The sequence below is a fragment of the Anomaloglossus baeobatrachus genome, chromosome 4 (assembly GCF_048569485.1).
Source record: "Anomaloglossus baeobatrachus isolate aAnoBae1 chromosome 4, aAnoBae1.hap1, whole genome shotgun sequence".
Lineage (NCBI taxonomy): Eukaryota > Metazoa > Chordata > Amphibia > Anura > Aromobatidae > Anomaloglossus > Anomaloglossus baeobatrachus.
In genome coordinates, this window is record NC_134356.1 from 520,248,011 (window position 1) to 520,258,709 (window position 10,699).

Sequence of the window (10,699 nt, forward strand, 5' to 3'; positions counted from 1 at the left end):
AAATATTCCAAATGCCAAAATTACGTTTTTTACTTGCTGCATATTTTGAGCAAAGTGCAATAACAGGCGATCAACAAGTAGCATCTGCGCAAAAATGGTACCGTTAAAAGCATCAGCTCAAGATGCAAAAACGAATCTGTCAATGAGCCATTGAACCCGAAAAATGAGAACGCTATGGGTCGTGGAAAATGGCGTAAAAAATGTGCTACTTTTTTTGGGCAAACCTCTGTTTTTTTTAACCCCTTAGATAAAAATAAACCTATACATGTTTAATGTCTACGAACTCCTACCGACCTGAGGCATCACACCGACACATCAGTTTTACCCTATAGTGAACATGGTAAATAAATATCTTAAAAACAATCATACAATCACACTTTTTTTTTTGCAATTTTTCTACACTTGGAATTTTTTTGCCGTTTTCAAGTACACTATATTGTAAAACTTATGGTTTCATTTAAAAGTACAATTTATCCTGCAAAAAAAAAAGTCTCCATATGGCAAGATTGAAAGAAAAATAAAAAAGTTACGGCTCTCAGAAGAAAAGGAGAAAAAAAAAATGGAAAATTGGATGGGGTGAACGGGTTAAGATGCAGGTAACATGAGCTACTGAGTGATTGGATATAGGGAGTAAATAATAATAGCTCTTGTGAAAATAATACTTATTTCTGCTTCTACAGAATAGCTGCAAAGATCAAGACTGTCTATCATTACATGTCTCACAGAAGAAAAGAAAGTTGTATGTTCTTCTGACTTTCTGAGGACGTGTTCTTTTTTCCCCTGTGTGATGTCACCTTCTTATGATTACTTAAAATCATGCATGTGAAGTACAGGTCCCTTGTACTTCACATCTCTGTCAATGATCCTTTTGAACTTATCATGAACTATAGTCTAAACTTTACAAGCTATTATCGCCACAACATATATGAGAAATGAAACAATAAAAACAGTGTTTTAGGCTATGTGCGCACAGTGCGTTTTTCGCGGCATTTTTGCGCGTTTTTCGGGTGCATTTTTGGGCTCAAAACTGCATGACTTTGCTTCCCCAGCAAAGTCTATGAGTTTTCATTTTTGCTGTCCGCACACAAATTTTTTTTTAAGGTGCGCTTTTGAGCTTAAAAAAAAAAAAATGGACGTGTCAATTCTTTCCTGCGTTTTTCTGCATTTTCCCCCCCATGCAATGCATTGTAAAAACGCAAAAAAAAATGCAGAGATCAAAAACACAGCAAAATACAGCCAAAAACGCAGGAAAAGACAGTAAAAACGCATGTTATTTACCGGTGCGTTTTTTTGTGCGTTTTTGCTGCAGGTGCGTTTTTATGCATTTTTAGCGGCCAAAAACGCAGCGTCAAAAAAACGCAGCGTGCGCACATAGCCTTATTCAGCTCTGTAACCACTATTCCATGAAGTGCCCAGTTTAACATGCGTAAACGAGTTTAAGTCAAATCTGGTTAGAGCCAAATCTTGTAAAACACTGCCCTCTTGTGAAAAACTGCTGCTATTCCCAACTCCTATTTAAAAGCATCGTCAGTCAGAAATATTGTGGCAAGTACTGCTTTGTATTGTGAAATGTAACAAACATTAAAATGGTGCCCCTTCCTACCTTCCAAAATGGGGGCAATGGAGTGGTGGGGGACATAGGATGTAGAGGAGCCTGCAATCAAGAAGGATTGCTGCTTGATGCAAAATTCTTACATCTCATAGTTGGTGCACCACTGACTCCATGATATCTATACTCTAAAGCCAGCTTTACACCTTAAGCCAGCTTTACACCTTACAATTAGGTGTGCGATCTCGTATGTGATGTGACACGCCCAGGTCGCATATGCGATTGAATGAGATTGCACGTAGGTCGTTCATTTGCTGTCACACGTGCGTTAGTAGCCTATGTTAAATTGGTCAATTTTGTGTGCGATCCTTTAGATCATGTGTTCTGTGACGTATGCATTGGGCACCCTTTTTTTTTTTATTTATTGTCTTGACAAGCGTGTGTAATGTGTAGGGATGCGTTTTTACTATGTCATCTGCCATTCAGCTCTGCTACATGGCCGCTGACAGCAGCCACAGACAGCCATGTAGCAGAGCTGAATGGCAGATGACAGCAGACACAGACAGAGCCGCACTGTCAGAATGAACTCGGGTGAACTTCACCCGACTTCATTGTCATGCTGCGGCTCTGTCTGTGCCGCGTCCTGATTAGCGGTCACCAGTGAAGACTCACCGGTGACCGCTAAACTCCTGAGTAACTGAAGTTAGCAGCCCTCTCTCATACTCACCGTTCCCCGATCCCCGGCTCTGCACGGCGTTCACACTGCTCCGGCGGCTTTTACTGTTTTGAAAAAGCCGGCCGCCCATTAAACAATCTCCTATTCCCTGCTTACCCCGCCCACCGGCGCCTATGATTGGTTACAGTGAGACACGCCCCCACGCTGAGTGACAGGTGTCACACTGCACCCAATCACAGCAGCCGGTGGGCGTGTCTATACTGTGTAGTGAAATAAATAATTAAATAATTAAAAAAAACGGCGTGCGGTCCCCCCTAATTTTAAAACCAGCCAGATAAAGCCATACGGCTGAAGGCTGGTATTCTCAGGATGGGGAGCTCCACGTTATGGGGAGCCCCCCAGCCTAACAATATCAGCCAACAGCCGCCCAGAATTACCGCATACATTATATGCGACAGTTCTGGGACTGTACCCGGCTCTTCCCGATTTGCCCTGGTGCGTTGGCAAATCGGGGTAATAAGGAGTTATTGGCAGCCCATAGCTGCCAATAAGTCCTAGATTAATCATGTCAGGCGTCTATGAGACACCCTCCATGATTAATCTGTAAATTACAGTAAATAAACACACACGCCCGAAAAAATCCTTTATTAGAAATAAAACACACAAACAAATTCCCTGGTTCACCACTTTAATCAGCCCCAAAAAGCCCTCCTTGTCCGGCGTACTCCAGGATGGTCCAGCGTCGCATCTAGCGCTGCTGCATGGAGGTGACCGGAGCTGCAGCAGACACAGCCGCTCCGGTCACCTCCACACAGCTAATGAAGACAGCCGCGCTATCAGCTGAGCTGTCACTGAGGTTACCCGCTGTCACTGGATCCAGCGGTGGATGCAGCGGTGGCCGCGGGTAACCTCAGTGACAGCTCAGCTGATCGCGCTACTCACCTCAGTTGCTGACTGGAGCTGACCGGAGCGGCGGTGAGTAGCGCGATCAGCTGATCTGTCACTGAGGTTACCCGCGGCCACCGCTGCATCCACCGCTGGATCCAGTGACAGCGGGTAACCTCACTGACAGCTCAGCCGATAGCGCGGCTGTCTTCATTAGCTGTGTGGAGGTGATCGGAGCGGCTGTGTCTGCTGCAGCTCCGGTCACCTCCATGCAGCAGCGCTAGATGCGACGCTGGACCATCCTGGAGTACGCCGGACAAGGAGGGCTTTTTGGGGCTGATTAAAGTGGTGAACCAGGGAATGTGTTTGTGTGTTTTATTTCTAATAAAGGATTTTTTCGGGCGTGTGTGTTTATTTACTGTAATTTACAGATTAATCATGGAGGGTGTCTCATAGACGCCTGACATGATTAATCTAGGACTTATTGGCAGCTATGGGCTGCCAATAACTCCTTATTACCCCGATTTGCCAACGCACCAGGGCAAATCGGGAAGAGCCGGGTACAGCCCCAGAACTGTCGCATCTAATGTATGCGGCAATTCTGGGCGGCTGTTGGCTGATATTGTTAGGCTGGGGGGCTCCCCATAACGTGGAGCTCCCCATCCTGAGAATACCAGCCTTCAGCCGTATGGCTTTATCTGGCTGGTTTTAAAATTAGGGGGGACCGCACGCCGTTTTTTTTAATTATTTAATTATTTATTTCACTACACAGTATAGACACGCCCACCGGCTGCTGTGATTGGGTGCAGTGTGACACCTGTCACTCAGCGTGGGGGCGTGTCTCACTGTAACCAATCATAGGCGCCGGTGGGCGGGGAAAGCAGGGAATAGGAGATTGTTTAATGGGCGGCCGGCTTTTTCAAAACAGTAAAAGCCGCCGGAGCAGTGTGAATGCCGTGCAGCGCCGGGGATCGGGGAGCGGTGAGTATATGAGAGAGGGGGATAGACTGACATGGACAGAGAGTGAGGGACAGAGATAGTGACGGACTGACAGAGATTAGTGCATGACAGACATTGTGAGGCGCTTCAGAACGCAGCTTTTCAGCTGCGCTCTGAAGCAGACCTTTGTTAAGCTGCGGTGCAGAGCGCACACCTGCGCACATAGCATCAGACATCACAATCGTATGATGGCTGTCACACGTTACAATTCACTAGTTTCGTACTACCAAACGTCCAATGTATGAGGAATAAACGACGTGTATGCGATCACCGTATTTTCGTTCAATATCGATCGCATGTAGGTTTCACACGCAAATACATCACGAACGATGCCGGATGTGCGTCACTTACAACTTGACCCCGACGACGGATTGAAATATCTATTGAAGTGTGTAAAGCAGGCTTTAAGCTAACAAATCTGTTTAAAAACAATGAACTCTCTACTTGCATTTAGACCCCATTCACACAACTGATTTCCATGTGCGTGTTCTCTCCATTTATTTTTGTTATGAATATAACATACTCATTTTAGTCTGTAGGCCATTTCCTATTAAGGAGATAAGTCGATTTTCACTCATGTTGTAGATCAAACTCACCCATTCAAGTACATTCTTAAATTCCAAATCAGTATAGTCAGCACACTTTGACCCCCTCTATTGGGAACAATAGAGTGCTGTAAGTAGCTCCCTCCAGCAGTCCCATAAAGTATAAATGGAGTAGAGGTATGCAATGTCATAGTTCAGAGCTCAATTCTTAAGGGGGTGATACACGCAGCGATATCGCCAGCGATATCGCTGGTGAAAGCACACGCCCCCGTCGTTTGTGCGTCACAGGCAAATCACTGCCTGTGGCGCACAATATCATTAGGAGCCGTCACATGGACTTACCTGCCTAGCGACGGCGCTGTTGCCAGCGAACCGCCTCCTTTCTAAGGGGGCAGTTCGTGCGGCGTCACAATGGCGTCACTAAGCGGCCGCCCAATAGAAGCGGAGAGGCGAAGATGAGGATGAGCGGGACGTAATATCACGTCCACCTCCTTCCTTCCGCATTGCCGGCGGCCGCAGGTAAGCTGCAGTTCGGCGTTCCCGAGGTATCACACGTAGCGATGTGTGCTGCCTCGGGAACGACAAACAACCTGCGTACTCAACAATCAACGATTTTTAAAAAGGAACGATGTGTCAACAATGGTCAATAAGGTGAGTATTTTCCATCGTTAACGGTCGTTCCTTGCTGTCACATGCAAGTCGCTAACGATGCCGAATGTGCGTCATGGAATCTGTGACCCCGGCGATATATCGTTAGATACGTCGCTGCGTGTGATGGGGCCTACAGCAAGGAGGCAGTAGGTTCATAGCAGCGGGAGGCAGGTACAGCAGGGAGGCCAGTAAATCTGCTGCTCCTCTTCTTCTGTGGGACAGGAGCCCAGTGCATCTCATGCTTACCCCACCCGCAAAGTACATCCTCATCACGCTGGCACAGGTCACACATTATAATTTAAAAGGCCGGGGGCCCAGGGGCCGCATAAAAAGTCATCGCGGGCCAGAGGTTTCCCATCCCTGCTTTAAAGAATCATCTATCCTATTGAAAGGTGATAACTTTAAATGTAGGGAATGAACCAGTAACACAAGTTGTGGTAGATCAACTTAGCGGCCGTTCAAGGTAGTTACAGGAACTCTTCATGTTTAAATTTTCAACTGGTTTAAATTAAACTTCATAAACTAGTAAAACAAACAAGAAAAAGCCTTTCTGGCACAAGGAAAATAAAAGATCATGTACACAGTCCAAAGAACTGCGGGCTCCTTGCGCTAAACTTTGGGTTCCACTCTATGCAATCAGAGCACCATGGTGGAGCTCTGCTACCTCCAAACAGAGAACCACAAGTGATTCCAGAGGCCTTATTTTTACATCCAGGACCACACACTGAGGTGAAGATATGGTGAACAGCCATCCAGCCCATCTCTTTAGATGTTCACAAAAATTCATTCCTGTTAAAAGCTGTTTAACCCTCTTAGCACCTCAAAAGTAGTTTTAGACCACATATGTGTATTGTTGTACTCAGGAGAAATTGCACAACAAATTATATAGCTTATTTCTCCCATTACCCAGTTTGAAAATTAATAACTTGAGGCAAAAGTAACATTTTAGTAGAAAAAATGATCATTTTCATTTACTCAGCCCAATGTTATACATACAAATGTTAAAAATGCTCACTAATCCCCTAGATGAATTCCTCAAAACGTCTAGTTTCCAAAATGGGGTCACTTGTGGGGGTTTCTGCTGTTTGTTATGTCATGGGCTCTTCAAATGTAATAGATAAACAAGGGCAGGAATGCCTACCAAACATTAAGCAGCAAAAAAGAGGAAGCATAGGCATAAAAGACCACTCAACTCACGGAATACACATAAATATAAAGTTTATTATGCAAAGTTAAGAGAACATAGCATATATACAGTACAGACCAAAAGTTTGGACACACCTTCTCATTCAAAGAGTTTTCTTTATTTTCATGACTCTGAAAATTATAGATTCACATTGAAGGCATCAAAACTATGAATTAGCACATGTGGAATGAAATACTTAACAAAAAAGTGTGAAAAAACTGAAAATATGTATTATATTCTAGGTTCTTCAAAGTAGCCACCTTTTGCTTTGATTACTGCTTTGCACACTCTTGGCATTCTCTTGATGAGCTTCAAGAGGTAGTCACCGGAAATGGTTTTCACTTCACAGGTGTGCCCTGTCAGGTTTAATAAGTGGGATTTCTTGCCTTATAAATGGGGTTGGGACCATCAGTTGTGTTGTGCAGAAGTCTGGTGGATACACAGCTAATAGTCCAACTGAATAGACTGTTAGAATTTGTATTATGGCAAGAGAAAAGCAGCTAAGTAAAGAAAACGAGTGGCCATCATTACTTTAAGAAATGAAGGTCAGTCAGTCCAAAAAATTGGGAAAACTTTGAAAGTGTCCCCAAGTGCAGTGGCAAAAACCATCAAACGCTACAAAGAAACTGGCTCACATGAAGACCGCCCCAGGAAAGGAAGACCAAGAGTCACCTCTACTGCGGAAGATAAGTTTATACAAGTCACTAGCCTCAGCAATGGCATGTTAAAGGCAACTCAGATTAGAGACCAGGTCAATGCCACACAGAATTCTAGAAGCAGACTCATCTCTAGAACAACTGTTAAGAGGAGACTTTGTGCAGCAGGCCTTCATGGTAAAATAGCTGCTAGGAAACCACTGCTAAGTACAGGCAACAAGCAGCAGAGACTTGTTTGGGCTAAAGAACACAAGGAATGGACATTAGACCGGTGGAAATCTGTGCTTTGGTCTGATGAGTCCAAATTTGAGATCTTTGGATCCAACCACCGTGTCTCTGCACGACGCAGAAAAGGTGAACGTATGGACTCTACATGCCTGGTTCCCACCGTGAAGCATGGAGGAGGAGGTGTGATGGTGTGGGGGTGCTTTGCTGGTGACATTGTTGGGGATTTATTCAAAATTGAAGGCATACTGAACCAGCATGGCAACCACAGCATCTTGCAGTGACATGCTATTCCATCCGATTTGCGTCTAGTTGGGCCATCATTCATTTTTAAACAGAACAATGACCCCAAGCACACGTCCAGGCTGTGTAAGAGCTATTTGACTAAGGAGAGTGATGGGGTGCTACGCCAGATGACCTGGCCTCCACAGTCACCAGACCTAAACCCAATCAAGATGGTCTGGGGTGAGCTGGACCACTGAGTGAAGGTAAAAGGGCCAACAAACGCTAAACATCTCTTTTTGTTAAGTATTTCATTCCACGAGTTAATTCATAGTTTTGATGCCTTCAATGTGAATATACAATATATATATATACAGTATATAGATATATATATAATACATTAGTATGTAAAGTAGTACCAGTGTGTATTCTAATACATCTGATCTTCATGGCGTCCGAAAACAGGTAAATGCAAAGCACTGCTGAAAACTTGGGAATTAAGTATCCATACTGCGCATGTGCCAATATACGCTTGTGTGTCGCCCAGGGATAGGGGGTACTCAGATCCGGGCCAAGGGGTCACTTCTGAGGGTGTCACGGTGGCGTGACTCGGTCTGTTATCCCAGGCACCACAACAAAAGGGTGATTATATACAGGGGAAATTTTGGTAGTCTATGTTCCGTGACGCCACCCACGGGTTGTGGTGAAGATGGACACCACCGCTGCGGTTATGGGGGTAACCGGGGGCCGATAGTGATGCAGCGAGATGTTAACCCCTCCGTGGGTAGGGATGGTGGCCCCGGGACCCGTTGGGCTTTGTAGTGCAGGGAGATAGGCGGCCGTCTGAGAGCTGCGTGCCCAGTTGGACCGGGGGTTGTTGTTACTCACAGTTCGCTTTGCAAGAAAACTCACACAGAGTCAGGAATTAACCAGAAATTGCCGGTGTCCGTAGCCTTTGGTACGGAGGGTGTTCGGATCCCACACCCGGTACAGCAGGGCCATTTCTCTCTCTGTCCACTTCTATAGGAAGCCTCCTCGACTCCTCAGCTTGGAATGGGGAGCCCACCCCCCAGCGACAATCCGGAGCCTGATTACTATGCCGGCGGGCCACTACCCTGCCCCGGCCACCTTGGCTCCTTCCCGCACACCTGGAGCTCGCTCCACACTCCACAGCAGCAGGGAGCTTTTACACCCCGGTCTGCTCTGCTCCCTCTCCTCTCACACTCTGCACCAGCCCCTCCCCTGCTGCTCAGTTTAGCTCTTACACTGAGGGGAGGGGTGTGTCTGTAGAACTGTACCAGTGTGGGATCAAATTACCAAGGAGGATTAGATGTATCTGTGACTCTCTGGTTTTGCCAGAGCGTCACACTTGCGCATCCAAACTGCTATTCACAATGATAAGTAACGCAACATATGTGAAACTCATACTCGCGCTGCAGGCCCACTGTTCATAATGCTAAGTACTCAAAATGTGCACTAGCAGGCTAAAGCGCAACAGACAATCGCTCTTACCATGCATGCGGTAATATGCGCAACCGTAGCAATTTTAATATTCACAAAAATAGTTGCGCAAACACACTGATAATGCATTAAGGCCGCAATAGAAGTTATAAGTGAAAGGGACCATGCAATATCTATCAAATCCCATCAAAATAGAGTACAAATATAGGCAATTCACAAAAAATATGGACCAGTGCATAGGGATCCTTGTTGCTCCAACAAAATCACAACAGGACAGCTATTAAATATGTAGAATGTTAAGATATAGTCATCATTAAATATATACAGTATATAATGACAGCAGGACAGGTATTGAATGGACAAGAATGTATAAAATATACCAAGATCGTGTAACCTAGGAACCGACTCCAGGAAGTTCACAAGATATATCAGCCATACGATACACTGTAAGAAATCAAATATAGAAAATGCAAACAAAAGTCCTATGAATAAAATGTAACATATAGAGTTAGGGACCACAAAAGCTTGTTGTTTTCATGCATGTGCATATAAATGTCCACATGATGACAGGTGATGTCCATCCTCGCGTGTTCCATTGTTTCATCAAAAACTGGTCACATGTATCCTAATACATGTTGCTCGTTGAAATGCGATCAGTAGTCATTGTGGTACGAGGATATGCAAACACAACAAGAGGAACAGAGACTATGATGTCTAATGTCAAGTTAAAATATGGTGACTATGGTAAAAAAGGAAAGAACAGTTAGACAAAAAGGCATAAAAAATCAGCCAACAAAGCCTGTAAAGAGCAACTCTTCATTCATGCCCGATGGAGAAACAGCATTTAAATTCCATATCCATCTGGATACCAGTTGAAGTAGGTGTTTTTGTACTGTATATCTCCACCTCTAATGCTCATTTTAAGACAATCCAAACCCACAATCCACAATCCATTAGATCTACCACCATGGTAGGAGAGAATGTGGGAGGCGGCAGATGTAGGTTTCTTACCCTTGGCTAGGTTGCTGGAGGCCAGATTGATTGTTGAGATGTGATTCTGCATACGCTTCCTCAGTTCCTGTGTCGTCTCTCAAATGTATAGCTTAAAGCTGGGTTTACACACTGCAACATCTCAAACGACATCGCTGTAACGTCACCGGTTTTGTGACGCAATAGCGATGTTGTTTGCGATGTTGCAGTGTGTGAAACCTATCAGCGACCCGGCCCCTGCTGTGAAGTTGTAATCGTTACAAATCGTTCAGGACCATTCCTAGGTCCTTTGTTTCCCGCTGTGCAGCATGAAGTTTCAGTGTGTGAAGACTTTGCAGAGACTTTGTTAGCAACTTCCCTTTCAAAAGGCTGCTTATCAACGTCCCCAACAACCAGCTAGGTCGCTCTGCAGGTCCGGATCGCTGTTGAGTTGTTGGCCAGGTTTGCCTGTTTGACAGCTCACCAGCGACTTAGCAGAGACTTAGGGAGGTCGCTGTTACGGCACAAAACCGGTGACGTAACAGCGATGTCCTTTGCGATGTTGCAGTGTGTAAACCCAGCTTAAGACAAGGACAAATGATCGCATAGATAACACAGAATGATTTACAATTGACAAAGAATTTGATTCTATGCCGGCTCCCATCAGTGGGGTGA